Source organism: Myotis daubentonii, chromosome 12 (genome assembly GCF_963259705.1).
Source record: "Myotis daubentonii chromosome 12, mMyoDau2.1, whole genome shotgun sequence".
Taxonomy (NCBI): Eukaryota; Metazoa; Chordata; class Mammalia; order Chiroptera; family Vespertilionidae; genus Myotis; species Myotis daubentonii.
In genome coordinates this window covers 27,748,686-27,776,667 of record NC_081851.1, presented here as the reverse complement: position 1 = coordinate 27,776,667, position 27,982 = coordinate 27,748,686, and the positions used below count along the sequence as shown (strand labels likewise).

Sequence of the window (27,982 nt, the reverse complement as noted above, 5' to 3'; positions counted from 1 at the left end):
TCAGAGGATCATTTCCAGCTGCCGGGCATTATTTGACAACCTGTTTGGCCAGCTCTGTGGAGGGGATGGTGTTATCTTCTGGATTCTGCTGCTGACTGGCAAAGCTGTAGTAGCTGATGAGGCCCAGGACCCACACTCGCTTCCTGGTGTAGTCTGTCGTCTTTGGGGTGTGTTGAAGAAGAGAATCCGGGTGGCCTCAGAAAAGAGGATTTTCTCATAGGCCTTCTCCATGCATCCAGCAATCTCTTCTCTGACAGTGCCAAGCAGGATGTCCATGAAGAAGGTCTACCTCTCGGTAGGGAGGTTGCCTTTGGCCAGGAACACCTTGTTGTTGCTGCCCTCCATGAGGTATTGCTCAGGGAGCCCAGGATGCTTGATGTATACATGGGTCTGGATGTCCTTGGCAGGCAGCCACTCCCATTTCATGTGGAGCTCAGCCACCCGGTTCTGAGGCAGCAGGAAGAGAAGGTTATGGCCAAGAGCTGGTGTATTCACTCTGACTCAGGGAGTTGTTCCAGGCCAGAATGAGCTGCTGTTTGGTCAGTTTGGTCCTGTGGTTGGCAGGAAATTGAGCTCCAGCAGTACTGGCTTGAGACCTCCCAGATCTTCCCGGCACTTGCTGAGACTGGGGCTTTTATGGTTCCACACTCCCATAAGCTGCTGGTACATTCAGGCCATGGCCACGGCCAAGGAAGATTAGACTTAGAGGAGCCCATCGGGCAGTTTCAAGCTGCAGCTACCATCTTCATGATCATGTTTAAGGATTTTTAATCCCAAGATTTTGTCTCATTCCTGCCAAATTCTATCACATATATCATAGAAATATTACATGGAACTTCTAACTCTGTATATTTTTTTCTCTATAGACAACACAAATATAAATTCCTTGAAACAGCCCATTTATTTCCTCAGTTGTGGAGCCATCTTAGACTTACCAAGAAAGAGATGACTCCCTTCCACTCTGCTCTCTCAGGATCTTATCCTTAACTCTGTTGTATTTATCACACTCTGTTGTAGTCTTGTGTTCATTTCTGAAAAACAAAACAAAACAAAACAAACAAAAAAACTCTCAATTGTGATCTCTTATTTATTTGCTTCCCAAGATTTATCTCAATGTCTGGTGCTTAGCAGGTTTTCAATGACTATGTTATAAGGGAATAGATAAGTAACTAAACAAATTGAGCATTTATCTCTAGAAGACAGACAGTAGCTAAAATATTCACTTGCAGGTTGTAAATTCATCATTTTGTGCCTCCCATTTGTGAGGAACAAACTCTAGTCAGATTTAGGGAACCACTTTTAGTCTTCATTATTTCCCACTGGCCATTGGTCTACTAAACAAAATTATTCACATTTGTCTGATTATATTGGCTTGAGCCATCTATTACTGTGTTCCTTTTGTTTCTTTATGTTTTAATTCATTTTGCTGGACCATTCTATTTCTCTGATGATCTAGTATTAGCTGGAAGTTTAATTAGTATAATCGCTAGTACCTTTTTATATTGTTTCTGAATGCAGGAAGTAGAAAGGAAGTTGGAGGAACTCTCAGAGGTCTTTGTCTAGATAACACCTCAAGATTAGCTCTGACATGTTTCCTAATTATTCCATGCTTGTGTCCTTGAGTTATGTTTAAAGATATATTTGGTTTACTTTCAACCCAAGACAATAGGTTTGCAGTATAAAAAAAATGAGAGTACATGCGAGGCTGCTACTTTCAAGTACACTCTAGGCCACTGTTTTTCATTAATATATGTCTTGCAATTCAAATCTGACTTGAATCTCAATCAAGGTCTTTAAGTTTTGGACATGAAATCACCAGTTGACCTCCAACCATGCAGAAGCAGAAAAGTTGGGTTTTAAATGCCCAGAAGTGGCCAGAATTCAAGTCACTGAAGGAAACCTTGTTGGGCAAATGTTAGCCCTTAAAAATCTGGTTAGAAATTCACCCTACACTTTGTGTATCATTTTAATAATAGACAACAGCCTACAACAAACACTTTTGGTCCATAGAGAATTTCCACAGATATTTATTGATTAAACGAGTAACTAGATACAGCAAACGTGGAGGATAGGGCACATCAGGGTGTGCAAGAGGGACTGACACAGTAAGAAGCCCTGAAGTAGACAAGGGAGTAGTCACAGTCAGGGCCTTCAGTGAGATGTGGATTATAGAGTTAGACTAAGTGACTGGCATAGTCAAAGGTCCAGATCAAAAAAAGAGACTGGTATCTAACCAATAGCTGTGACACAATCAACCGACTCCAGTTACAACTCAACAGACACAACGAAGTCTGACCTTTTGATGAGGAAACCAGTGTGTGAAGTGTGGAGCCATAAGAAGAAAAGATGTCATTGGATAAAGGGGCATACAACCCTTGGATGGCAGGATATCCTGGTAGATATGAGCAAATTGTGTAAAGCAGTCAAATGGTTAGTAGTAGCATGATGGCTAAGAAGGGTGGCAGGTCTACAAGAAATACTCTGGCTAATATACTCTTCTGGAGAGGAAAGTGCTTTGACATATTCTCTGATTTTTGTTTATTTTTTTGTTAATCCTCACTTGAGGATATTTTTTCCATTGATTTTTAGAGAGAGTGTAAGGGAAGGAATGGGGAAGGGAGGGAGAAAGAGAGAGAGAGATAGAGATTGGTTGCCTCCCCCACACGTCTAGACCAGAGACCCAGGATGAAATCTGCAATCCAGGTAGGTGCCCTTGACCAGGAACTGAACCCGAGACCCTTTCTTGCAGGGGGCCGGCACTCTAATCACTTAGCCACCCCAGCCAGGGTGACATATTTCCTGCTTTAAGAAATATGAAAATTGGACCAAAGCATGTTATCAAATAGTTAAATTTCAAACCATTAAAGCAAATGCATTGCAATTTATATAAACATGTCTCTAACATGGAATGTGAAATAATTGTTGAAGTTTTTCAGACTTTTTTTCTGACAGGTGACCATGTACTTTTTTTCAGATCACCTCCAAATTTTCCCCTACTATAGAATGAATAATACATACAGAAGAATTTATGCCAACTTTTGAAATCTTCAATAAATGTGGAGTGAAAAGAATCACAAAATAATCTTTTTTTAAAAAATATATATTTTATTGCTTTTTTGCAGAGAGGAAGGGAGAGAGATAGAGAGTTAGAAACATCAATTAGCTGCCTCCTGCACACCTCCCACTGGAGATGTGCCCACAACCAAGGTACATGCCCTTGACCGGAATCGAACCCGGGACCCCTCAGTCCGCAGGCCGACGCTTTATCTACTGAGCCAAACTGGTTTCGGCACACAAAATAATCTTAAGTAAGATGCAGATTGTGGCTGAGGTTGGACATCAATTGTTTATGTAGAAAATTATTGCTAATAAAGTTAATGGTAATTGCCATGTAATTTATTATTTACCAATAGTTTACATGTTACTTAGAGCCACAAAAAGGGAATAAAATATCTTATAAAACTTTAAAAGGGAGGCTTTTACATGTCTGTGTTAAGTGTTAGATCAATTTCTAACTATATTGAAAGTCAAATCATTAATTGATATACCTTTTGCTTTAAACAATCCTGTTTCCTAAAAGTCCATGCTGATAAAAGAAAAAAAAAGGATCAGCCCTGGCTGGTTTTGCTCAGTGGATAGAGTGTTGGCTTGCAGACTGAAGGGTCCTGGGTTTGATTCCGGCCAAGGGCACACACCTAGGTTGTTGGCTCGATCCCCAGTAGGGGGCATGCAGGAGGCAACTGATCAATGATTCTCATCTTTGATGTTTCTATCTTTCCTTCTCCCTTCCTCTCTGAAATCAGTAAAATATACTATACTAAATAAAATAGAAAAAAAGGATCAATCTGCAGGTAAAAATTCATTTCAAAGTGACTAATTTTAGAGAAGTTTCCTTTGTGTCACTGCACTTACACATTCTGGGGAGTGGGAGAGCCTGGTCACTTTCAAGGTCCTTCAATGGTAGAAAACATAGAGGAGGTAAAAGGCTGTACAGGAGGAAAGGGCCTGAGCCATTACACGCAGGGAAAATTAACAAGGTGGAAAATTTAACAACATCAGACCCTAAGGTGGCCATGTTGGGTACCATTAGTCTGGCACATGAAATTAGTACAACCTAAGCTATATAGCTCCTGAGGTTTAGGGTATTGTTTTGAAATCTAAGTTTTGCCTTACATATTGAGATTTTTAGGGTTAAACTTTTGAGAGTTGAAAGATCTGGGTTGCTCATTTCTCTCTTTGTCTCTCTATCTCATTTGACCTATGATATGACTTTTATATTAAAAATTAATAATACACCACTGAAGTTCTTCAGAGATCAGAGTAAGGTCCAAAGTTGAGGCTCCAGACAATAGGTTCACTATGGCTGGCTCCAGGATCTGGGTTTAGCAAAGGTAGGTAAGGAGAACACACATTTTTTTATTTCCTTAGATTACTTACTCAAGTCTAGCAAAGAAGAATAATCATGGCAAATTCTCAAAGAATAAAGATCTTACATTTGGCTGCCACTTCCTTTGTCCTCGGGGTTTCTCAGGAGTCCAGATGTGCCGGGTAAAGGAGTGGATAGAACAGGGGTAGCTGCGGAATCATAAATGTAAAATATTTACTTAAAAATGTTGGCTCCCAATTTACTTTTAAATGTGATTCATTGTTTTAAACTTTATTTTAAAGACAACCTTTCAGTATATTAGAGGTTGATTGCAGTGAGTCGCATTGGCATATCATTGCTCCTTAATATCAAAGGAATCACAAGTTCATTCTACTGCTGGTGGAAACAGGATGCTTCCAGGGAGTCACAGGTTGTTGGAAATCTCATGAAGAGCATTCTGGGGGCCATGGAGAGGAGGATGTGAGCAATTGTATGGCAAGGTTTATTAGCGCGGAAAACAACGCCTATCCCCAGTTGCCCAATGTTTCACCCAGGATCCGGTGGCTCGGCTCCATCTCTCTACAGAAGTCCAGGCTCTGGGCCTCAGACCTGCGCTTGTTCTCACCAAGTCCAGAAGGGCTGTGCTCTGGAGATGCTGTGCCATTCGCCTGGAATTGGCAGGACAGCCAAAGCTTCCGTAGTTCAGTTCAGGCCATGCCAACGCTTCAGTAGTCCTTCTCAGCCTGTCCCCCTCCGGCTAGCTTAGTGTCTGTTCCCAGCAGTTCAGTCTCTGTTCCAGGCAGAACTCCAGCCAGTGCTGCCCAGGCCTATGCTTGGGCCAGTGCTTCAACAGCTGCTACCGAACACCTGCAAACAAACAGGGCCTGGGCCTTTGCTAAGCCATGATTATATTATACTAGAGGCCCGGTGCACAAAAATTTGTGCACTCGGGGGGGAGGGGAGGTCCCTCAGCCCAGCCTGTGCCCTCTTGAAGTCTGGGACCCCTCAGGAGATAACGACCTGCTGGTTTAGGCCTGCTCCAGGGTGGCAGGGGGCTGGCCCAATCCCTAGGTGCAGCCTCTGGTCAGGCTCAGATCAGGGCCGATTGGGCAGTTAGGGCACCGCCCCCTGTCATGCACAGAGCGGGGTGGATTGGGAGGTTGCGATGCCACCCTCAGTCACGCTCAGGGTAGGGCAGATTGGGGGGTTGGGGCACCACCCCCTGTCACACTCAAGGCAGGGTCGATGGGGAGGTTGTGGCGCCACACCCATCACGCACAGAGCAGGGCCCATCAGAGGGGTTGGGGCTCTGTACCCTGTCACACACAGAGCAGGGCCCATCAGGGGGTTGGGGAGCTCTCCCCTGTCACTCACAGAGTAGGGCCGATAGGAGAGTTGTGGCACCATCCCCTGTCACACACAGAGCAGGGCAGATCAGCGGGTTGGGGCACAGCCACTCTCACACACAGAGCAGGGCCCATGGGGGGCGGGGGTTAGGGTGCCGCACCCTGTCACACACAGAGCAGGGCCCATGGGGGGCGGGGGTTAGGGTGCCGCACCCTGTCACACACAGATCAGGGTCAATCAGGGGGTTTGGGTGCTGCCCCCTGTCACGCTGATCCCGGTGCCGGGAGGCCTCGCGGCTCCGCTGATCCCGGTGCTGGGAGGCATATTACCCTTTTACTATATAGCATAGAGGCCTGGTGCATGGGTGGGTGCCAGCTGGTTTGCCCTGAAGGGTGTCCTGGATCAGGGTGGGGGTCCCCACTGGGGTGCCTGGCCAGCCTGGGTGAGGGGCTGAGGGCTGTTTTCAGACTGTCGGGTGACTGAAGCTCCCAACCGCTCCTTTTTTTCTTTTCTTTTTTTTATTCTGGGCCAGCTTTAGCTGTGGCTCCAGCTCTGCGGCCCCTGCTGATGGGAAAGCAGAAACCCTGGGGCGCAGACTTGTTTGTGTTCTACAATCGAAACTCTGTATCAACTCCAGCTCTGAGATCCCGGCTCGCTGAAAGCAGGTTTCTGGAGTTTTTTTTAGCTTCTATATGTTACTATGTTTCAAACTGCCCGCTCAGAGGCCTGCAGCGGCAGGCGGGGAACGCTGGAGTCCGCCGTCACTGAAGCAAGCAAGCCTCATGTTCAGTTTAAGCTGCCTGGCTGCCGGTCGCCATCTTGGCTGTCAGTTAATTTGCATATCTCGCTGATTAGCCAATGGGAAGGGTAGATGTCGTATGCCAATTACCATGTTTCTCTTTTATTAGTGTAGATTGGGTTTGGGAAGGAGTGAGCTTTCTTTCAAACTAACCAGTCTCTTTGATGGCTCTTCAGACTTGTGCTGAGCTCTCCCCCAAACCACTCTTTCCTGGATCTTCTAAGATTTTCCTTCTAGAAAAGGACTTATCCAATTTAATCTTTTTCCCAGATTTTCCAGGCCAGATTCTTTTCCTTCTGAGTCACCATTTTTACTCCTATTTCCTGCCTCATCGTAGAAGGACCTCTGCCTGCACCATCTTGGCTTCTAGTGTGCATGCCTCAGCAGGATTTCCACTTTACTGGTTCTCCCCACTCAGTTATCTGGGGAAACAGAACAGTTGTCCCCTGGGGAGATTGGAAAGCTTTAGTGGGAAGTTGGTGAGATATTAATCCCCTTGGCAAGGCAACGATGTGGCTGTCCCCTGAAGGGTCTGGAAGCTATCGCTTCCTAGTTAATTTGGCTTAATTAGATGTCTGCCTCTATTTGCTCCCTACCTTGGTAAACACGTAACTAGCTGCCTACACTAACAGTACCACCAACTTGCACTCATTTTGTCATCATAAAATAAAATAAGACTTGAATAAGGGAGTGGATACAAAATGAAAGCCTGTGTTGAGATATGCAATCATATTTGCTCCTGCGTATCTCTAAATATCAATGTTTATACTCTTCACATGAGACAAACAGCTTTTGTGAAATTTTGGAAATATGTTAGAAAATAAATTGTTGGTGTACGTGTTTATGTTCATTTCCATGGCTTTGCTCACATACACGCAGAGGAATTAATTTTTCTTGGCCTTAAAAACCAAGCTACAATTTTTAAAATATATATTTATTGATTTTCAGAGGGAGAGGAAGGGAGAGGGGGAGAGAGAAATATCCACCTAAGGACCAGGTGCCTCCTGCAGGACCCCTCAGGGGGAGGGAGAACAAGAGGGGGGCGGGGGGACTGGAGCTTGAGACCCAGGCAGGTGCCTTGAACCAGCAACCTTCCAATGAACGGTATGCCGTCCAACCAACTGAGCCACACCTGCCAGGGCCAGGCTACAACTTTGAAAAAATCCTAAACTTGTAGCTTCAAATCCTCTCTGAAACTTTTCCTGCGAAAAAAAAACATCTAATGCTCTTGGGAAATAATGTCTCACAGAGCACACTTTTCCTGGGTCTTGACTTTAAGGTGCAAAGTCTAAATAAAGCTATAAAAAACATGTGGGTTTAACAACAGCTGCTCCATAGCACAGACATTTGCAACAGGAGTGCGTGGAAAATGAGTCAGGCAAGGTTTGACAATTGCAGCCAAAATGAAAGTAGCTTTAAAGACCAACAGTGTTTGTTTTTGCCTGATTGCCGGAGGCAGAGTACTTGAGTCACTGCAACAGAGAGATTAGTTCTGTTTACTATTTTATTTGAAATTTCTACAGTTATATTTTAGAAATAACATTGAAAGCGTTGAGCAAGCAAGTTCACTAAAACATTTGTTAATTTATCCTAATTTTGTTTCTCACTTTCTGCTGCAATATTCACTGTGATTGAAATAAAAGGATTTAAGTTGTAGATAAATAAATATTACTGACAATTAAGTTATCAAGAAAACATGAAAGTCATGTCATAAAGTTAATTTTCAACTCTTTAAGAAATGTGTATTCATTATCCAATGACAAAATTTTTCTATGTCAAAACTCAGGATAATTACAAATATGTTCTGTTAATAGATTAATAAATATACATCCATTTTTGGATAGTTAATGAATGTTTAATAACTTAATGTAGATTGAGTTATTGGATATTGGCATGACAGAGATTGTTATTGTGTCCAGATAAAGATATTTTAAGATCAACATTAAATTTATATTTTTTTTGAGAGAGTTGTCTCATATAGATTAATCCCAGAACTACTATAAGGTTTATTGATACTTTCACAGTATGAAACTTTTATTCTTTTGAAATAATTTTTGAAGAGTTCAAACATGGCTTTCATCGAACATAGATAAACATGTATTGATTATGTTACTTAACACATTATTTAATGAGGGAACCATTAAGATAATTTGAGGAATTTGAAGAATAAATATTTATATAGTCAGTCAATAAAAAGTAAGGCTGAAATGAATTTGTTAATAGATAAAAAGATTTTTAAAATATTGTCAGAGCCAGCAAGAGCACTGCTCAGCACTGCTGCTCAGAGTTGTTCTGAGTCCATATATTCTTCTAAATTCTTCCCAACTGCACCAGGGCTGGCTCCTTCTCGAGCCCTGCTCACTGTTCTAACTGTTGGGAACTTAGTCCAAGTCCCTCCTTTATTCTCTGCTCAGTAGTTACAGGTTGTTAGGTCCGAGCCCCTCTGCCTGGGGCTGGACCTCCTTGGAGGCCGGGTCTTAGATGGAGAAGCCATGAGAAGTTGTGTGTGTATAAGAATGAGTCTTTATTGCAGAAGCCAGTGGCCATAACTCAGCAGACCAAACAGTCCTTCACAGCAATCCCATATAGGCGGCCATACACTGGCTGATAAATACGTATCTTTTCTACAAAAGCAGTGGCAGTCTCTGTACCCACAGCTAGTATCTGAGCAGCCGCACGCTGCCTGTAAACTCACCGCCTTACATTGTAGTGGTACCAGCTCTCAGCTTCATCTCTCCAGCACACTTCCTCACACTCCTGGTGGATAACCTGTATGTTATTCCAGAAACAAAGGAGGCTGGTTGCCAACAGTGACATCAATCATATTTGGCTACAGAAGGGCACGTCTGTGCACTGTAAGGCTTGCGGCTACCTTGCACCTGCACAAAAGTATCGTGGCCTTGAGCAATGAGGTTAGGCACATGCTTAGAGAGGCCTTAGAGCAGTGTATTCACAGACAGGGCCCCACAAATATATTTTTACATATTTTTATTGATTTCAGAGAGGAAGAGAGAAAAAGAGAGAGATAGAAACATCAATGATGAGAGAGAATCATTGATTGGCTGCCTCCTTTACGTCCCCTACAACCTGGGCATGTGCCCTGACCAGAAATCAAACCATGACCTCCTGGTTCATAGGTCAATATTCAATCACTGAGCCATGCCAGCTGGGCAATAGGTACAAAAATGTTTTACTGTTTTATAGAGCCAAACATCTGTAACCTTTGTGGTTATCTTTTCTATCTGAGTGAAATTTATATATTAACCTCTAACAGTTAGCCTCTAACTTCTTATTTTATGGTTACAAAGAAATATCAGGAATGAATATCAACTCCAGGTGCTTTATACTGAATAACTAAGTACTTTCGAATGATAATTTTTTAAAATACTATTAAAAGAGCATGCAGCTGTCCACACACTTTGCTTATAATTTGTGTATTGCATAAATTTATAAGTGGTCAAAATTAACACACTTCTGTCCCCTTTAAAAATCAGTACTTTTTTTTTCTCTCTAGCCAGTTTGACTCAGTGAATAGAGTGTTGGCCTGCGGACTCGAGGGTCCCAGGTTCAATTCCTGGTCAGGGCACATGCCTGGATTGCAGGCTGGGTCCCCAGTAGGGTGCGTGCAAGAGGCAACCAATCAATGATTCTCATCATTGATGTTTCCATCTCTCCCTCTCTTTTCCTCTCTGAAATCAATAAAAATATATTAAATAAATAAATAAAAATCCATACTTTTTGACATTTTGACATCATCAAAATATCCACTTTTCAAATCATCCTTTGGGCCACACAGGTGACCATGTAGCTGACAGGGTGGAATGGTATTTTTGAAATGGGCTCAGGCTTCTGAGGCAACTGAATGCCATTGGATGCTGGCTAGCTGGGGAGGGAGAGAGGGATTTCTCGGTGCCATAAAGATTTTTGGTAGGATTATGAGACTTAAAGGGTTTGGCAGAAAATGTAGTATATATTCACCCAACAGTTCAGAAAGTTAATGATTAAAACAGAAGCTGAGCATATTGGTTCTCAAAAGTTTTGTGTTTATGACACACTTGAAACCTTGACATGCTTTTTAAAAAGTGTACACAGGAGTTATCAAAAGAAAAATATATAATTAAAATGTAAGTGATAAACAAGGATAGTTTCCCTAAGATGCATCTTTTGAGAAATTCTTTGTTAAATGTCCAATCAGAAGACTTAGTGCCTAATGCTACAGAAATGGAAAGGAGAAAATTGGAATAATTCGAAGGCTGGCTAGCTGAGGTAGCATTAACATAAAAAAGTTTTTTTGTGTATATTTTACTAATGACATATTTTTATTTATAAAACATCCTTGATATGAGTTCTTTATCAAAGCTCTTCCCTGATTTTTAATGAAAGTAAAAGTCTTTTAAGACAATTCACATGCAATTTTATGCCTACTTTCATGTCATCTATTCATTCCAAAATTATTTTTAAAATTACCAGTTTTAATAAAATATGGTAACCCCAACACCTAGTCCCTTAAACAAACTACAATAGTGATAACATTTAAAACAACTATACATTATGACAGATGTTACAAAGCACATTGAATAATACTTGTAAACATTTCAGAAATAGTTGGTGAAAATTGGTAAAAGCTACAGATTACAGTCCACCACCAAATGCACAAAATTTCACTTGTGAAATAATTTAAACATCACAACAAAAAGACTTCCAGGGGAAAGCCTATCTTTGGTTCTCACACCTAGTCTGGGTCTAATAATAATAATTTAATGAACAACAGACATTGATATTTTTACCCCTAGGTATCTAGAGGGTGAATCACTTTCTTAAAACTTTTATTCTACCAACCAAGACAAGGCCTAGAATAAATGCAAAAAGGCCTTTCACAGATTCTAATCACAGGCACCCCTTACTTCCTCATTAAAGTCATCCTGAATAACTTTAAGCAAAATAAAATGACTCAGATATTTTCTTTTAGGAAACTATTTTCATTTTAATACAGCATCACGAGGTTTGATGAAAGCTAGAAATCATACACAATTCAGTTCAAGTGCCTGGATTGTTCGTGGTCTAAACAGCAGGGGTATTTTTGTATTCATGGCATCTAGAAAGAGAACCTTCGTGCCATTAGGAATCCTGCTGCATAATGCCTGTTCAAAAATACAGTTATTATCTGAGCATTTAGATGGATTTCTATACATCTCCTGCTGCCTGCAGACAAACGTCTGTTGTTTAAATGTCTTCTAATGTTAGAAACGTGCAACCACTGTTGGTAGTTCATTGCAAATCAGTTCCACAGTACAAAAGTAAGCTTTAAAAGCTTTCCTGACATAGTAATAAAAACCTATATGTAGTTTCTATTTCATTATTGTTTCCCCTAAATATGAAATGCTTGCAATTGTTTATTTAACACATTCCAAAAGATACCAGTAGGAAAAACACATGTAATAGGAACTTATGAGGAATAGATCAGGACTAGAATAATAGTCATTTGTAACTTAACATTTAATAATCCTTGAATTGAAGTAAATTCCTTCTGGAGACATATTCTTTAATTCAAAATGATACTTAGAAAAGTTTCAGAAGTACAGATTATGATAAAATAACTTCAAAATCTTAATGCATTAAGAAACACTGATGATGATTTATATATATCTGTGTAATTGTTTGTATGACAAGGGTATCAGTGAAATTTGTCCTGCTTTCTTCTATTTGGTTAAAAAGCATTCAGCAGGCCATGTTGGTTAAGAAGTGTGTAAAATAAATAGATCTCACTTTAAAAATTGGCATTACATGTCAAGACTTTTATGTTGAAAACTACATTTTCATGTATTCCTTTAAACTACTTAAAAGGAAACAAACATACTTGAAATGTCTTCCTGCAGATTTGAGAACTAGAAAATTTGTATTTCTAGTGATACAGGGAAGTGGCTGAAGGGATTAACTTCTGACTCTCATTGGTTATGGGGCCCAGCATGGCCCCATGTCATGTTCATTTTTGCATTTTCTTGTCTGAACCATGTGGTGATAAATTCCTTTCTTCTATATTTTCTCCTTGACAAACTTGGATGTTGTTTTGTTATTTGTATTTTAAATGTATTTTTCAGTTTAATTGAGGTATAATTGGAAAATAAAAATTGTATAAATATGTACAATTGATACTGATTTTTGATGTTTTGATATACATATACAGAGTGAAATAATCACCACCATAAGCTAATTAATATATCTATAACTTCAATCAATTCACATGGTTTGTTGTTGTTATTTTGTGAGAACTCTTAAAATCTACCCTCTTAGACAGTGTCAGATATAAAGTACAGTATTGCTAACTATGGTCACCATGCTTTAACCAAAACTTTGTACGCCTTTACCAACTTACCCCATCTCCCTCACTCCCTATCCCTGGCAATGTCCATTCTACCCTCTGCTGCTATGAGTCTGACTATTTTAGAGTCCACATATAAGTGAGATCATGCAGTGTTTCTCTTTCTTTATCTGGTTTCTTTCACTTAATGTCCTCTAGGTTCATTCACATGATCACAAATGCCAGCATTTTCCTTTCTTTAGGCTGAATATTATTCCAGTGTGTCCATTTTTTAATATATATATATATATATATATATATATATATATATATATATATATATATATTTATATTTATATGTAAATTTTTCCATGGTGGCTGAACCAACTTATATTCCCACCAGCAGTGTATAAGGGTTCTATTTTCTTCACATCCTCACCAACACTTGCCTTTGTCTTTTTGATAATATCTATTCAAACAAGTGTGAAGTGATATCTCATTGTGGTTTTGATTTATGTTTTCCTGAGAAATAGTGACATTGAGTATTTCTTGATATACCTGCTGCATTTCAGCGATAAATCTCACTTGATCTTGGTATATGATCCTCTGTATGTGGAAGGCACTGTTTAAATATCAGTCATTTAACTTTTTCTTTTTCTTTCCTCAGCTCTTTTTGTATCTTTGAACATGGAGTTTGGTCAATGTAAGCTTGAGTGAGAAAGAAAGAAAAATAATTGAATGACAATCTGGAAGACCTTAGTTTTGATTCCCAAGTCAATTTTTCCAGTCAACAGGAATATGTAGCAACAGGTGACATTTTAAAATCCATTTCTCAAAAAAACAAACAAACAAAAACCCTCAGGACTTTAATTTCTTCACAAAAACAAAGACCTGAAAAATACATTACATAATACTGTACTCATTGTACTCTGATTTCTAGAGCTCAAGCTTATGACAGTGAAAAGGAAAACTCCAGATGTTGACTCTTATAAATAATGCTGCTATGAACATCATGGTTCATATAATTTTTCAAGTTGATGTTTTAGGATTCTTAGGAGATATTTCCAGAAATGGGGTTGCTAACTCAAAAGGCAGTTCTATTTTTAATTTTTTGCATTCCCACCAACACTGCACGAGGGTTCCCTCTTCTCCACATCCTAACTGGGTGCCCATCAGTGGATGAATGCATAGAAAAAGCTGTTGTATATTTGCACATGGCTATGTGGCCTTAAAAACAAAAACAAAAAACAAAAATGAAGGAAATATTACCTTCGGCGACAGCACGGATTGACCTGGAGATTATTCTACTAAGTGAAATAAGCCAGTCAAAGACAAATACTATCTGATCTCACTTATGTGTGGAGTCTAATGAACAAAATAAATTGACCAAGAAAATAGAAAGAGACACAGGATACATGGAACAGACCGACAGCTGTCAGAGGCAGGAGGGAGGGGTCTGGATGAAAGAAGGTGAAGGAATTAGCCAAAGAACATACATGCAGAGCCCATGGACACAGACAACAGTGTGCAGATGGCCAGAGGGAAGGGGAATGGGGACTAGGTGGGAGCAGGCAAAGTGGGGGAAGTGGGGACATCTGTAATAGTGCCAACAATAAAAATAAATTTTTAAAAAATCTATTGAACATGGACCAAAATTTCATAGGTTGATGTTCCTAGCTATAAAAAGAGAGAGAAATTGAAGACTAAAAACAAATCCAAATGGTGAACAATCCTAAGAACAAGCAGATGAATTTTCATCTTAATATCTAACATCTCTATACCAGCTGTATCCTTTCTTATAGGATTGATAATAAGAATAGTAAAGAGCTAATATTTAAATAGAACTTATTATATATCAAATAACTTTCTAACATACACACACACACACACACACACACACACACACACACACATATATATATATATATTTACTCTGTAAATCATCCTCATGTACCTTATATGTTGTCTACTACTATTATTACTGTTTTAAGATGTAGACTTGAGGCACAGAATATTTAACTAACCTGATTACAGTTGCATAGCTAGTAACTGACAACAAAAATTTGAATAAAGGTGTAGTGGCTCTAAAATGCACAAGCTCTTAACCTGCATATGCTACCATCTCTATATTACAATGACTTATAAAATATTAGTCCTTGAAGGTATTTAATAAAAAACAACAACAACGAAGAGCTGCATGCCAAGTAAACCTTCCCCATTTATCATGTCATTTAAAATACCCTAAACTGATAGAGTTCATGTATCATTTTAGAGATAAATTAAAATGTATACATTTTATAGATCAGAAATCCAAGGAGCATAGTGTTCAAGTGACTTTCAAAAGACAGTTGTGTACTAAATATTTAAGTCAAGTATTAGCTTTTAAACCCATCAACTCATAAAATATTATATGCACAGTCTCAAGAATTTTTGAAGGCTGTTTATGAACATTCAGAATTTCGGTCAATAGATGTTCTTTTAATTTTACAGAGAAATTGAATAAACAGTAGATATAGAAATATAGAGTTCCTATATGCCTAAAATCTACTTTCCTCTATTATAGCATCTCACATTTATATGGTACATTTTCATAATGAATGAATTATTATTATTAACTCAAGTTCTTAATTTACTCATATTTTCTTTTGAATATGAAATTTTACCTAATGTCCTAATTCTGTTCCCCAAACCCAAGCAAGATACCACATTACATTTCATTATCATGTCTTCAGTGGAGCCTCTTTGCTGTGAGGGCTTTTAAGGCTTTGTACATTTGATGATCTTGACAGTTTTAAACAATACCGGTTAGTTACTTTGTAGAACGCTTTTCCATTAGAATTTACCTGAATTTTAGCATGATTAAACAGGTGTTTTGGGTTATTGCAAGAAGACCACAGAGATAAAGTGCCATTTAAATCGCATTGTATCAATTATACTATCACAATGATTTATTATTGTGGATGTTGACTTTGAGCATCTGTCTGGGGTAGTTTTTGTCAGGTTTATCCACTAGGTAAACACTGTACTGTACTCTAAGAGGGAAGAAGATAGAGAGTGAGAGAAGATATGACTCTTCAAGACTATCACCTATCTCTTCTACTCATGCTAAAACTCAGCCAAGAAAGGTGACATAGCTACCTATTTGCAATGGGGTAGGGAAGAGAATCAAATACGCTTAAAAAGTAATATAATCTAACCTGGGTAAATAAAATTCATGTGTTTTATAATAAAAGCAAAATGAGAGATATATCCGCAAGAGGCTGCTTCTACATCAAAGGCAAATAAATATAAATGCCTGCATTAAAAAAGCACAACAACTAGCCCTCAAGTGGAATTCTGTCAGCTCTTTTTAATAGCAGGTGAATGGCAGGTTTTTATTTTGCAAAACAGATGTTTTGGAAAGTTGAATTCATATTGTATAAATGATAGGTTCTGATAGAAAGACTCTGCTATTAGGATAAGGAATGGAATGTAGAAAAAAAATTTTTTGCAGCTTTCATGTTTACCCTATACAGTGCTGATGGGTGTAGATAGTGATATTTGCTTTCACATTTGGTTAGTATAACTGTAAACCTGACTTATAATACAGAACTGTTTATATTTGCTTGAAATACAGCAAAACAAAGAGACTTTTGTCAATAGAAATCTTAATTGTTAGACTTCAGTGCTTTCATGTTACTGATTAGAGCTTCTTAAACTAGTTACACAAGAAAAATAGGTATTGAAAAAAGAGTGCCAGCGTATTTGAGTCCCTGTAAAGTAGAACCTATTTTGCTTATCAAGACAATTTGCATTGTTATCTCATTGCCTTACCTCCAGTATTTTCTTGCCTTTGTTTTCTTCCCATACTTCTTACATAACACACAGGAAAATCTACTACATACCATATTCCTCTTACAAACATACACTGATTCTGTATTCTGACAAAGAGCTAACAGCTCATCAAAGTTCCACATATTAGCAAATAATAACTTGAAAAACAGAATAAAGACTAGGAAAATGGCTATTTTTCTCTATACAGGGAAATCTGTTTTCTGACAAAATGCTGAATTTCAGTCCTGACTTTATTGTTTCTAGTCAACTTATTGCTCTCTGCCTCCTATCCATTGCCTTCCAGTTCAGCTCTCAGTAGGTCTCTTAGAGGCATAACTGCCTCTAAGCCAAATGGTATAGAACATTATTGAATCTATTTTTGCCCATTTTACCAAAACCGTTTCCCATGAAAGCTCATCAAACTTCTTGAAAGTTCTATGGCCATATTTCCCTGTATAGAGAAAAATAGCCATTTTCCTAGTCTTTATTCTGTTTTTCAAGTTATTATTTGCTAATATGTGGAATTTTCATGAGCTATTAGCTCTTTGTCATAAAAGAGATCTTTATTTTATGTATGTATGTATGTATGTATGTATGTATGTATGTATGTATGTATTTTTATTAATGCTTGAAAGCAAGACCTTAGAAAAAGAAACCAGATTAATTCACATAGTTTGGGCCAATAAGCCAGGAGTGGTAATAAGTACCTTGAGTGTGGCATACTGCCAAAAAGGTTGAGCAGATGTACCTAAAGTTCCTGGAAACAAAACATACCAGTTCAGGTTATGTGAGGGGCCACACACTGTTTGAGAGCAAAAAACCAAACCAAACCAAACAGAACAAACAAGCAAAAAATAACAAACAAAAAAACAACTTGTGCTTTGGTTATCTTCATATTCTCAGTACCTGTCACAAAACATGTAGAAACTCAATTTTTATATGTAAGCATACTCTGTTCTCATGAACAAAATTCTAATACTCCTTTTATGTTATTGTTACAGGATAAAAGGGAACTACATGTGGAGAGACAAATAATAAAGAGGCAATGCATCAAAATAGATCACCTCTCACTGAGCAACACATATTTGGAAAATGTATCTCTAAAATTGCATTATAGGGATGTGCAGACTATATAGTCAAGGGAATCTCAAACTCTTTTTTATAGTAAAAAAATATCAAATCAAAACAGTATTCCAGACAAATGGTAATGGCTTTGTAGAAACATTTCTATTAATGGAAGTTTACAAGTGCACAAGACTAGTAAACTAAGCAGGTGTGCATGGGAAACTAATGCCTTTTTCCCCAAATAATTTACATTGCTAAATGGTAATTTTCCAAGTGTTAAAAAAACATAACAGTCCTTGTTTTAAAATGTAGATTTTATTTATTCATGTATAGTGAGGCCAACAAATCAAAAGAATTGCTGTTAAAATGATTATTACTCACAGTTCACAAGAGGAAAGGGTCCCACCATGACACACAGGCCCACACAGAACACTGAGATAGATCAAAGGCAGAAAGAGCAAGGGCAACTGCCGGGGAGTGATGACTGAAGGAAGGCCAAGCAGGTTTAGAATTGGTTATTTTGAAGAATTTCAATGAGCTCCAAGGAATAGAGGTTTTTCCTAGTTGACTGATGCCTGCCCCAGGGTGATTTGGACAGGGGAATACTATCCTGGAAAGTAAGAGTCCAGTAGAACAGTCAGGCAGGTGAAGGGTAAGAGCTGTGAATAGGTTAGTTTACCTATGAAAGACTCACTCCAAGGTGAGTCATTTATTATACCTAAAAGTCAGTTATTCCTTGAAGAGGCAGTCGCTCCCTGGTCAGCAAAGCCCTAGATTTCAAACATCACATAGAAAATGAGGTTAATGCATTTTTACAAATATGAGATGAACACATAATAAAGATTTTATTCAATGTTGAATTGAAAAAAAGAAAATGAGATTTTAAAGTTGATTTCAAGAAACTTTGAAAACAAGGTTTATGTAACCCATCCAAGAAAGCATCAAATAATAGGAATATGAGAATGAGAGTGCTAAGTAAAATATAAATCAATCAGTATTCTAGCCCAGCCTGCCTGGATCAGTGGTTGAGCATTGACCTATGAACCAGGAGGTCACAGTTCAATTCCTGGTCAGGGCATATGCCCATGTTGCAGCTTGATTCCCAGTGGGGGGCATGCAGGAGGCAGCCAATCAATGATTCTCTCTCATCATTAATATTTCTATGTCCCTATTCCTTCCTCTCTGAAATCAATAAAAATGTATTTTATAAAAATGAAATTGGTCAGTATTTTTAAAGTAAGAAAACATAAGCTTTGTGATTATCCTAGAAGGAAGAAATCTACAAGATATAAATTGGCAAATCAAAAACTAAATAGCAAAATCAAGCTCAGCTATATTCATCTAGATAATTAAAATACTCATAGATGTCTTTCTAAAAATGTCAAAGATTGACTTTGAAAGGAAACCAAATTTTTGTATTATTTCCAATTTTGAATAAGCTTTTTAATATTCCATTTCCTTTATTGAAATACTTACATTAATATTTGTTAGTGTTCAAAAATTAAAATTTTAAAGTCTTTAGTAATTCATTTGTTTTCCTTCAAACTTTACATTTATTTATCACTAGATTTTCTCTTTCACTTATTGTTTTAAAAATGGCTCCTATTCTTTTTCTTTTCTGTTAATGGCATTATTCTAGACCAGGCTGTTTCCATTTCAGGGTTTATATTCAGTATAAAGCTACATTGCTTGTCCCCTCCTCCCATTTACTCCTGTTTCTAGGCTACCAAGTGTATTATTTCCTAAGAAAGGTTTTTTTTCTTGAGATGATGATTGATGGATCAGCTGGAAAAAAATAATTTAATGTGCCTTTCTATTGTCAACCACTTCAAATCCCATCTTTTACCCTCTATCCTTAAAGTCCCATCACGTACCATCCTTACTTCATACAAGCATTTTTTTTTAAAGTATCATTCTTTTTTGCTTTTAGAATGATGCTTCCTAGAAAAAAAAATGATCCATGAGATGAAAAAAAATAATAAAATGAAAACACAAGACCTTACTTCTCAGTGTGACAATGTTCACATATTTAGAAGCATTTTTTTTTTAGTCATATCGTGTAGACATACCACCCTTTTGACACTCCTTCCCATGACAGTTGGACTTAAGGCTCCTTCCTCCTTGAGTCTGGGAGGTTGTGACTACTTCAACAAATCAAATATTTCAGAAGTGAGACTGTAAGACTTCTTTTTTTTTTTCATCCCCCCCATTAACCCCCAACCTCCCCCCACACACACAAACTCATGCTCTGAGAGTGGATCAGCAGACTAACATGCTCCACGTTGTTCTCCTGGAGTACTCACTCTCTAGATTGTCTCATTTGATACATTTTCTCAGGAAACCACAAGCTATATAGAGAATGCATGGGCATGTGCTGAAGCAGAGAATTTCATGAGCCCAACCAATGTGTGATCTCATCTTGAGTGAAAAAGCCTCCAGCTGACTCAAACCACTAGCCATTTACTTTTCCCAGCTGAGACTTCAGACATTGTGGAGCACAGTTCCATCCCAAACCCATGAGCATAAAAGCTGGTGGTTTTTCACCACAAATTTCGGAGTGATTTATTATGTCACAATAGAATAATAGGACTGTGGGCATCTGAATTGTGTGGTTGAGGCAGAGCTATATACTCCAAAAATAGAAAAAGAATTGGGGTTCTGGAAAACTATAATAAAAAAAATAGCCAATAATACTAGTTAATGAAAGAAAAAGAACAAAGAAAATGGAACCATTGCTACTGAAGGCACAGCTAGATAATTTTGGAAGAGGAGCAAAATTGATGGTTGTATATAGCTTTGTGCTTTGAAGTACATGATGTGAAACTAACTCCCAGATTCCTTGCAAATTATTCCAATCATCTTTTATTATTTTTGGGGGACAGTGGATTGTGTGATTAGGAGAGTGTTGTCTGATTTAAAATAAATAAGCTTAACAGACAACCTGGAGTAATGGCTGTATTTCCTACTCCTTAAGCAACCCTCACAAAACAGAGTTGTGATCATTGGACCTAAACTCTATGTTTGATTATCATGGATGATAGAACTGAAACATCAATCTATATTTTTCCAAAATTGGGAACTAGTATCTATTCTTTGACTTGTCTCAGACTTCATATTTCTAGTTTTCTCTCCCCTATCTCATGGACATGTTAAGTACCTAAAACATATAAAGCCTCTTGCTATCTACAAAGAGCAGGACCAGTATCATTTTCAGATTGATATTGCTGCCAGCAGAAAATATTTTTTTTTTCTTTTTCCTCATTATTTTCTTGAGGTCTTACTCTGGAATCAATGATACCTGGCTATTCATCCATTTATCTCCTTGTCAATCATGATAACCCATATTTCTCAAAGGCTACAAAATTCTTAATTCTCTGTGTCCTTAGTTAACTTACTATGAAACTCTGAGAATTCTTTTTGACCAAACTTGTTACTTTTCATTAGAGTGGGTGGAGCTGGATGTAATTCAGTGCTTATCAGGGTATCTGAACAGTCCAGAAGTCGATAAGCATATTAATCACAGATAAAACACTTGGGAATCTATGAAGGTAGTGGTATCTTAGTACTGGTGTTTCTTATCTCTGGCTCCCATGGATATTACACCCTCTGTCACTTATTTCCACTTTAGTTTCCCCTGTGGCCTTTGCTATTTTAAGAAAACTGAGATTCTTCTCTCTATGACTTGCTGAATTGCATTTTTCATACTCATGTCATACTCATTTACACATTGGCAATTACCTTCATGATAAAAACTTTAAATTTAAATAGCAAGGGCAGATTTGGTAAATGTTATATCCTTAATTTGAGTGGTACAAATTCCCACTGGATAACTGTTTTAAGGATATGAATAGAGAAAATCTGAAAGGCAAAATGAATATTTAACAAGCCCATTTGAGCTTTATTTCCCAAGTAATGATGTTGTTGCAAAATATAGTCAAGAAACCTCTTAGGAAATGTAGTAAATACATGTGAGAAAACTTGTATTTTCTCTATAAGGAAATGAGATGTCTTACTTGTAAAATCAAAATTATAATACGTTGTAATGAACTATTACACAGGTGTAATTTCTTATGATAACAAAATTATAATTGTAGGCAAACAGATGGGTACATTCTGGCTTGGTTCATTGTTGTCATCTAAGAAATGTTTTAAGGAAGAAAACAAAAATTGCTTTCTGTTTCCCTCTAACATTTTGCTGTGTTTTATTTATTTCCATGCTCTACCCCTCCTATATTCTTTAAGTTCTATAATACATATATATGTATGCATATGTATACATACAGTGTGCTTAACCAAAATTTCTGGGATGATGGGGATATTTGAACTATTTACATTCTCTGTCATGTTGGTAGGTGGATACGGCTTCATTTCTTATCATCTCAGGCCCAAAACATAGTCTTTTGTCCAAGATACAAAATTTCCCCAAAAGAAGTTTTCACAATAGTCCTTTTCCTATATTGCAAAAATATGTCATAGCATTCCTCCCTGGAACACCTCACCATGGTGCTCTGCCCAGGATTTAAAACCACACTGGGCCATCAAACAGAGGGGAGCATTTTAACATATAATACGTGCACCATAATCAGGAATTATATCCCAGATATCCTCACCTTACAGATACCATGCTATGGGTAAAGCAACATGTGGATTTTTTCAGTCTGATAAATGATTGATTGGTGGTGGGAGGGGGTGCTGCATTGAGACTCCACCTAGATAAGACCTCCCCATATGTAGGCCTCTTGCTTTAGAGCAGTTCCTAAAATTTGAATGTGTGGACATAACACTTAGGAATCTTGTTAAAATAGAAATTCTTATTTATGAAACCTGACCTGAAATTTCACATTTTGGTCAAGCTCCCAGGGGAGGCAGATATAGCTTGTCTGTGGAGCACACTTTGAACAGAATGGAATTAGGATTCTTTGGTTAACCCATAAGCATATTTATCACTGGGAAACCAGAGGAAGAGTTGCTTTTGCTGAAAGCCACTTGCTCCAAATCAACCAAAGTGCAGGTCTAGACAGACCAGCTTCTTCAGATAATCACTCTGTTTTGTTCTTTGACTCGGGTGATAATGATTTTTGAAGGACTTAAAACTGCTTAGAAATTATGAGTCTACAATAAGATCTGGAGACATGAGCCTGTTTGCTTTGGATCACTAGGTAGATATCTAGATTACTCCACATCTTGTTTCAGAAAGATCCGATGATGACCCAGGAAGCCTGGGGGCAAACCCAGTTTCTACCCTCCCCTAGATGTCTGCTACCACCCAGGTAGATTAACTGCATGATATTCTAGGGGAGAGGCAGTATGCCTCAGCCTCTGGTCGATCAGCAGTTCCAGGGAACAGCCTGAGGGGTGCTCCATGAAAATGTGTGTGGGTAATAAATGTGGCTCAATTATTAACATTTAACTTTTGACACAAATGACAGAGAAGCTTCCATTTGAATTTCTGTTTTCGGCCACACAGATTTTAGGAGCAGGCTTATTGGGACTTTTCAGCTATATACTTTCCCAAAATACCATAAAATCAAATCTAAGTATATTTGACTTATAGCAATTCAGGAGAGGATATTTATAGAAATTTAGGGCCTGATTGGAGTGTTTTAATATATATATATATATATATATATACTTTTATTTATTTCAGAGAGGAAAGAGAGAGAGATAGAAACATCAATGTGAGAGAGAATCTTTGATCAGCTGCCTCCTGCACTCCTCATACTGGGGATGAGCCCACAACCTGGGCACATGCTCTGACCAGGAATAAAATGTTGACCTCCTGGTTCATAACTTGACACTCAACCATTGAGCCACACTGGCCTGGCTGTGCTGATTTTAAGACAGAGCCCAGCAGGCAGGGAAATGGTTGGGAATTAGTGCAGTTTATCACAGTGTAAGAACAGCTTTGTGTTGGTAAGCATAGCAAGGTGGGAGTCTGGACATACGTCCTGATAAGAAAGCTGATAATTTTCTAAGCCTGGACATTTTGGACAGGACTAAATATCAAGAACTATTTGATGTCAAGCAAATATGCTCATGGACAATTTGGATAGGACAAATACCCTTCAGGGGTGCTTGGGAATGCAGGGGGAAGAAAATTGTGACGAAAAAGCATAATTTTCTTAACCTCATGCCAGGAACAAAAATAGCAAGGAATTACAAGATATGAAAGCACCATACAAATATAAAGGGTTATTATGAAGAATTCTTCTTTTGGTTTTCATTAAAGTTATTTGAACCACTAATACACTTTTTGTATTTAAGCCAATGTTTTCTAAAATCATTTTGTCAATAACAGTTTCTTTTCAGAAAGTTTGTCTGCAGACAGAGGAAGAGAACATGCTAGAGTACAAGTCCAAAGCTGTCCCCCTATTGAATTCCCTCTTGCTTGGAGGGTGGGAGGAGATCAGGCCTTTCGCTCTATTCAGGCCTTTAATTGCTTAGATGAGGTTACTCACATATTATGGAGAGCAATCTACTTTACTCAAAGTCCATCAATTGGAATGTCAATTTCATCCAAAAGCACTCTCACAGAAACATCCAGAATAACATTTGGCCATATACCTGAGTACTGTGGCCCAGCCAAGTTGACACATGAAATTAATCTTGACAAGTCCACCCATTGTCAACTTGGCACCCATACACATCTCTTAAATCATATAATGCAAGATCACATCATTTGTACCCGCTGCTCCCATAAAATTATAATTCCAGGGTAGCATATTAATTTAAAAGTACCACTTTACATCTAGATATTTGGGCAACATTGATCTGACACCTTCATACTTTTTGTATTCAAGCCAACATTTCCTAAAATCACTTTATCAATAACACTGTTTCTTTTAAGAAAGTGTGCTTCTGAGATTTTTGAAAAATAATTATGCTTACAGCTAACGTCTTGACAATCTTTACCTTATTTTCAGTCTCAAGAAGATATATTATGAAATTACACTTCAGGGGATGATATGCTTTTTATAAGATACAATTGAGACATTCAATATTGCCAGTGCCAACTCAGGTGTCCTGCAGGGAATAAGTTACTCAAGGCCTTTGAAGAACATTAGCTTCAGTTGGCTTCCTGGTACACAATGGTAAGTTTGTAGGAAGTCATTGAAAAGCTTGCTAATTTTATTGACAGGATCAATTCCCCCTATTAAAGAGCTACATGATGTTTTAATTACACCATAGAAATCTGCAACTGATCTACCTAGCTTGTTAAAAATTATTATTTTGGACTTGATAAACTGTTAAAAGCATGTGCAAAGCATAACTCTATTTCGTTTATATTTGATTGAAAGCACATGTGATATCCATTAGTGATTCTCTTTCTATATTTAGAGTTTACGTATAGTTTGAACTGAATATATTGTTCCCATTTCTTGTCTCCTTAGAGGTGAATGCACTTGTCACAGTCTGGCTGACACACCACATAATGATGTCCTGGAGTCATGCCAGTGCTTCTTAAAACATGACATCCCAAGGGCCAGATCTGTTGATAGCTACCAACTAGCTTTGTTTTGAGACTCCTAGATAAGAGTGGGTCCTAAGATTACATATACATGTCTCACCCTATTGCAGAGAATCTGGAGCTTTTCTAACTAGTCCAGTTTTTAGTTTGTAGGTCAAGGATAAGTACTGCTTTGGTGGGAGATGTGAGTACAGGATGGCCATCAAAATTTAATCTTGTATCAGGTGTGTCTTTTTCACTGAATGTTTGAGTTGTTTTATCAGCTAAAGGGAAATAATGTTTTGTTAATGGATGGCATTACTTAGTGTAAGCCTTCATTCATCATTCAGGAAGATCACATAATATACCACATAGATAGATGCCTTGTCCAGCAAGCAAGCATTCCCAAAAAATGATTAGAGAAAGAAAACTTTAAGGCAGACAGACTTTGGCAAATGGTATGCATAGAGAGTTATGTAAATATTTAAAATCCTATAAAATGTCAGTATTTCCTATCTACCCCAAACTAAAACCCATCTCCCTCTGAACATTTCGATTGGTTCCAGTGGATTGCTGTAGGAGGTGATGAATGTTATGCTCAAGACTTGCCTCAAAGAGCTGTCCAATACATTATGTATTCTATATATTAGACACTGCTTCATTGACCTGAGAAGCCTGCCAAACTTCCAAACCTCTCTTATGATTCATAGTGTTGGTCTTTATGATCATCCTCTAAGAATACCAGCAAATCAATGTCCCACCCTTTGGATAGTTGTAGTCTGAGACCTGTTAGTTTCTTCCCAATGCCAATTCAATTTTTATTCTCTTGTCTCCTAATACTCAGTTACAAAATTGAACTAGTTATTACCATGGTTCTTGATCCTGTTATGTAACTCAGACTCAGGCCCATGGAGATAATAAATACCCCATTTTCACAATTAGTTATGTAAATGGCCACTTGCCCTTCCCTATAATGCAGATCTTGCCTGTTGTCTCAACCTGCTAATTAAAGGACACTCTGCTCTAGTTTCAACTCTGTCTCTCCCATTCATGTACCTCCCTCTCTCTAACTACATTTTTGGCACTAAATACCAATGCAGTGAGATTGAGCTACTATGTATCCACTATTGGATTTCCCTATTTCTCTTGTATGAGCCTCTCACATGGCTAGAAACTTCGTTAATGCACTTCACAAGTCTTCTTGTCCTATAAACTAATTATGGGACTTAAAAGCTCATTTCACACTCATATGCCCATGTCTGGGTTAGAATTTTTAACTCCAAATGTAGGTCCTATATCTTAATATACAAATTTAACTTGAATCCTAACACCTAGATTTTTAGTCCTGCTATTCTGGGACCGAGACAACTCTCATTTCCTACCCAAAATCATTTTACATAACTGCATGTATCTTATTCAGTTTAATGAACTTTTAAAGCTGTTTTGAAAGGGCTCAGTGTATGTATGTATGTATATGTGTGTGTGTATATATATATATATATATATATATATATATATATATATATATGTGTGTGTGTGTGTGTGTGTGTGTGTGTGTGTGTGTGTGTATAGGCCAAGTGACCAGAAAGACCAAACAACCAGCTGCTATGACGTGCACTGCAGCCAGCCAACCAGCCCAATGGGGCAGGGCCAGCTGGCCAATCTTCCATGCCCTCCCCCGGGTCCCCCCCCCGCCCCCACCGGCAGACCCAGCCCCAAATCAGCCCCTGATCAGAGGCGGTGCCAGCTGGCCAACCTTCTGGGAACGCTCCCCTCAGCCGCCAGCCCCAATCACCCTGAGTATTTAGCATAATTAACAAAATTGCAATCATAAGAGAGATCTCAATTTCTCACTAATAATAAAGTGTGACAGGGCAACTTTATTAAATCAGAAACCAGCCCAGCCCTGGTTCAGTTGACTGAGCATCTTCTTGTCCATCAAAAGGTCACTGGTTCAATTCCTAGTCAGAGCACATACCTGTGGGGAAGCATGAGACTTGGCTGGAAAGTTTGTAAGGAGGACATTATGAGACAAGAGAAGTGTGTGGGATGCTGCCTGCCTTGTTTATTGGAATTCCGACTTAAGGGAGACTTAGGGGAGTGTCAAAGGCTGAGCCCCTGATTATTCCTTGACCTTTCCAAACAAGTTTGTGCAAGTAAGCATCCTGGGTGCTTACTGAAATTTTTATGCCTAATCTTTGGGACACATGCAAACACATATGTCCTCCCAAGATTACTCACCCTACTGATTGTATCTAAAGATAAAAACCCTAATGAGGCAGGCAATTGAGGCTGACTGGTTATATTAGCCAGGCAGTCCCTTAGCCCTCTCTTTCCCAGCAAATGTGTCAGAATAATCCGTTCATCTGTCACTCAGGTCAGCCCTGGCACATACCCAGGTTGCAGGTTCAATCCCTGGTCGGGGTACATGCAGGAGGCAACCAATCAATGTTTCTCTCTCACATCAATGTTTCCCTCTTTCTCTCTCTCTCAAAAATAAATCAGAAACTGAAGATGTATTATAAATTCAAGTCACTGGATATAATGCCCTTAATTACTAATGTCCCTATCCAACCTCTTTGAATTCTCATATCATTTATTTATTCTACTAGAGGCCCAGCGCATGATTAAATCGTGTGTGTAGGGTCCCCTAGGCCTAGCCTGTCATCAGGGCCATGTCCACTGCCCCCAACACCTCGCATGCTCCGCGGATGTTGCCACCCCTTGCCCTCCACCGGATGCCAGGTTCTCACCTTCCCTGGGCCTGGCGTTCACCCACTTGGAGGATGCCTGTAGGCAGCAGCCCCATTGTGGAGCCGTTCTCGGCGCCCTCCCCTTTGGCCATGA

The 27,982-nt window shown here is 38.5% G+C and overlaps 1 pseudogene; it reads right to left on the bottom strand.

Moving 5' to 3' along the window:
* On the bottom strand, positions 1-27,980 carry LOC132213945 (26S proteasome non-ATPase regulatory subunit 8-like; annotated as a pseudogene).
* Positions 27,981-27,982: the final 2 nt, after the last annotated feature.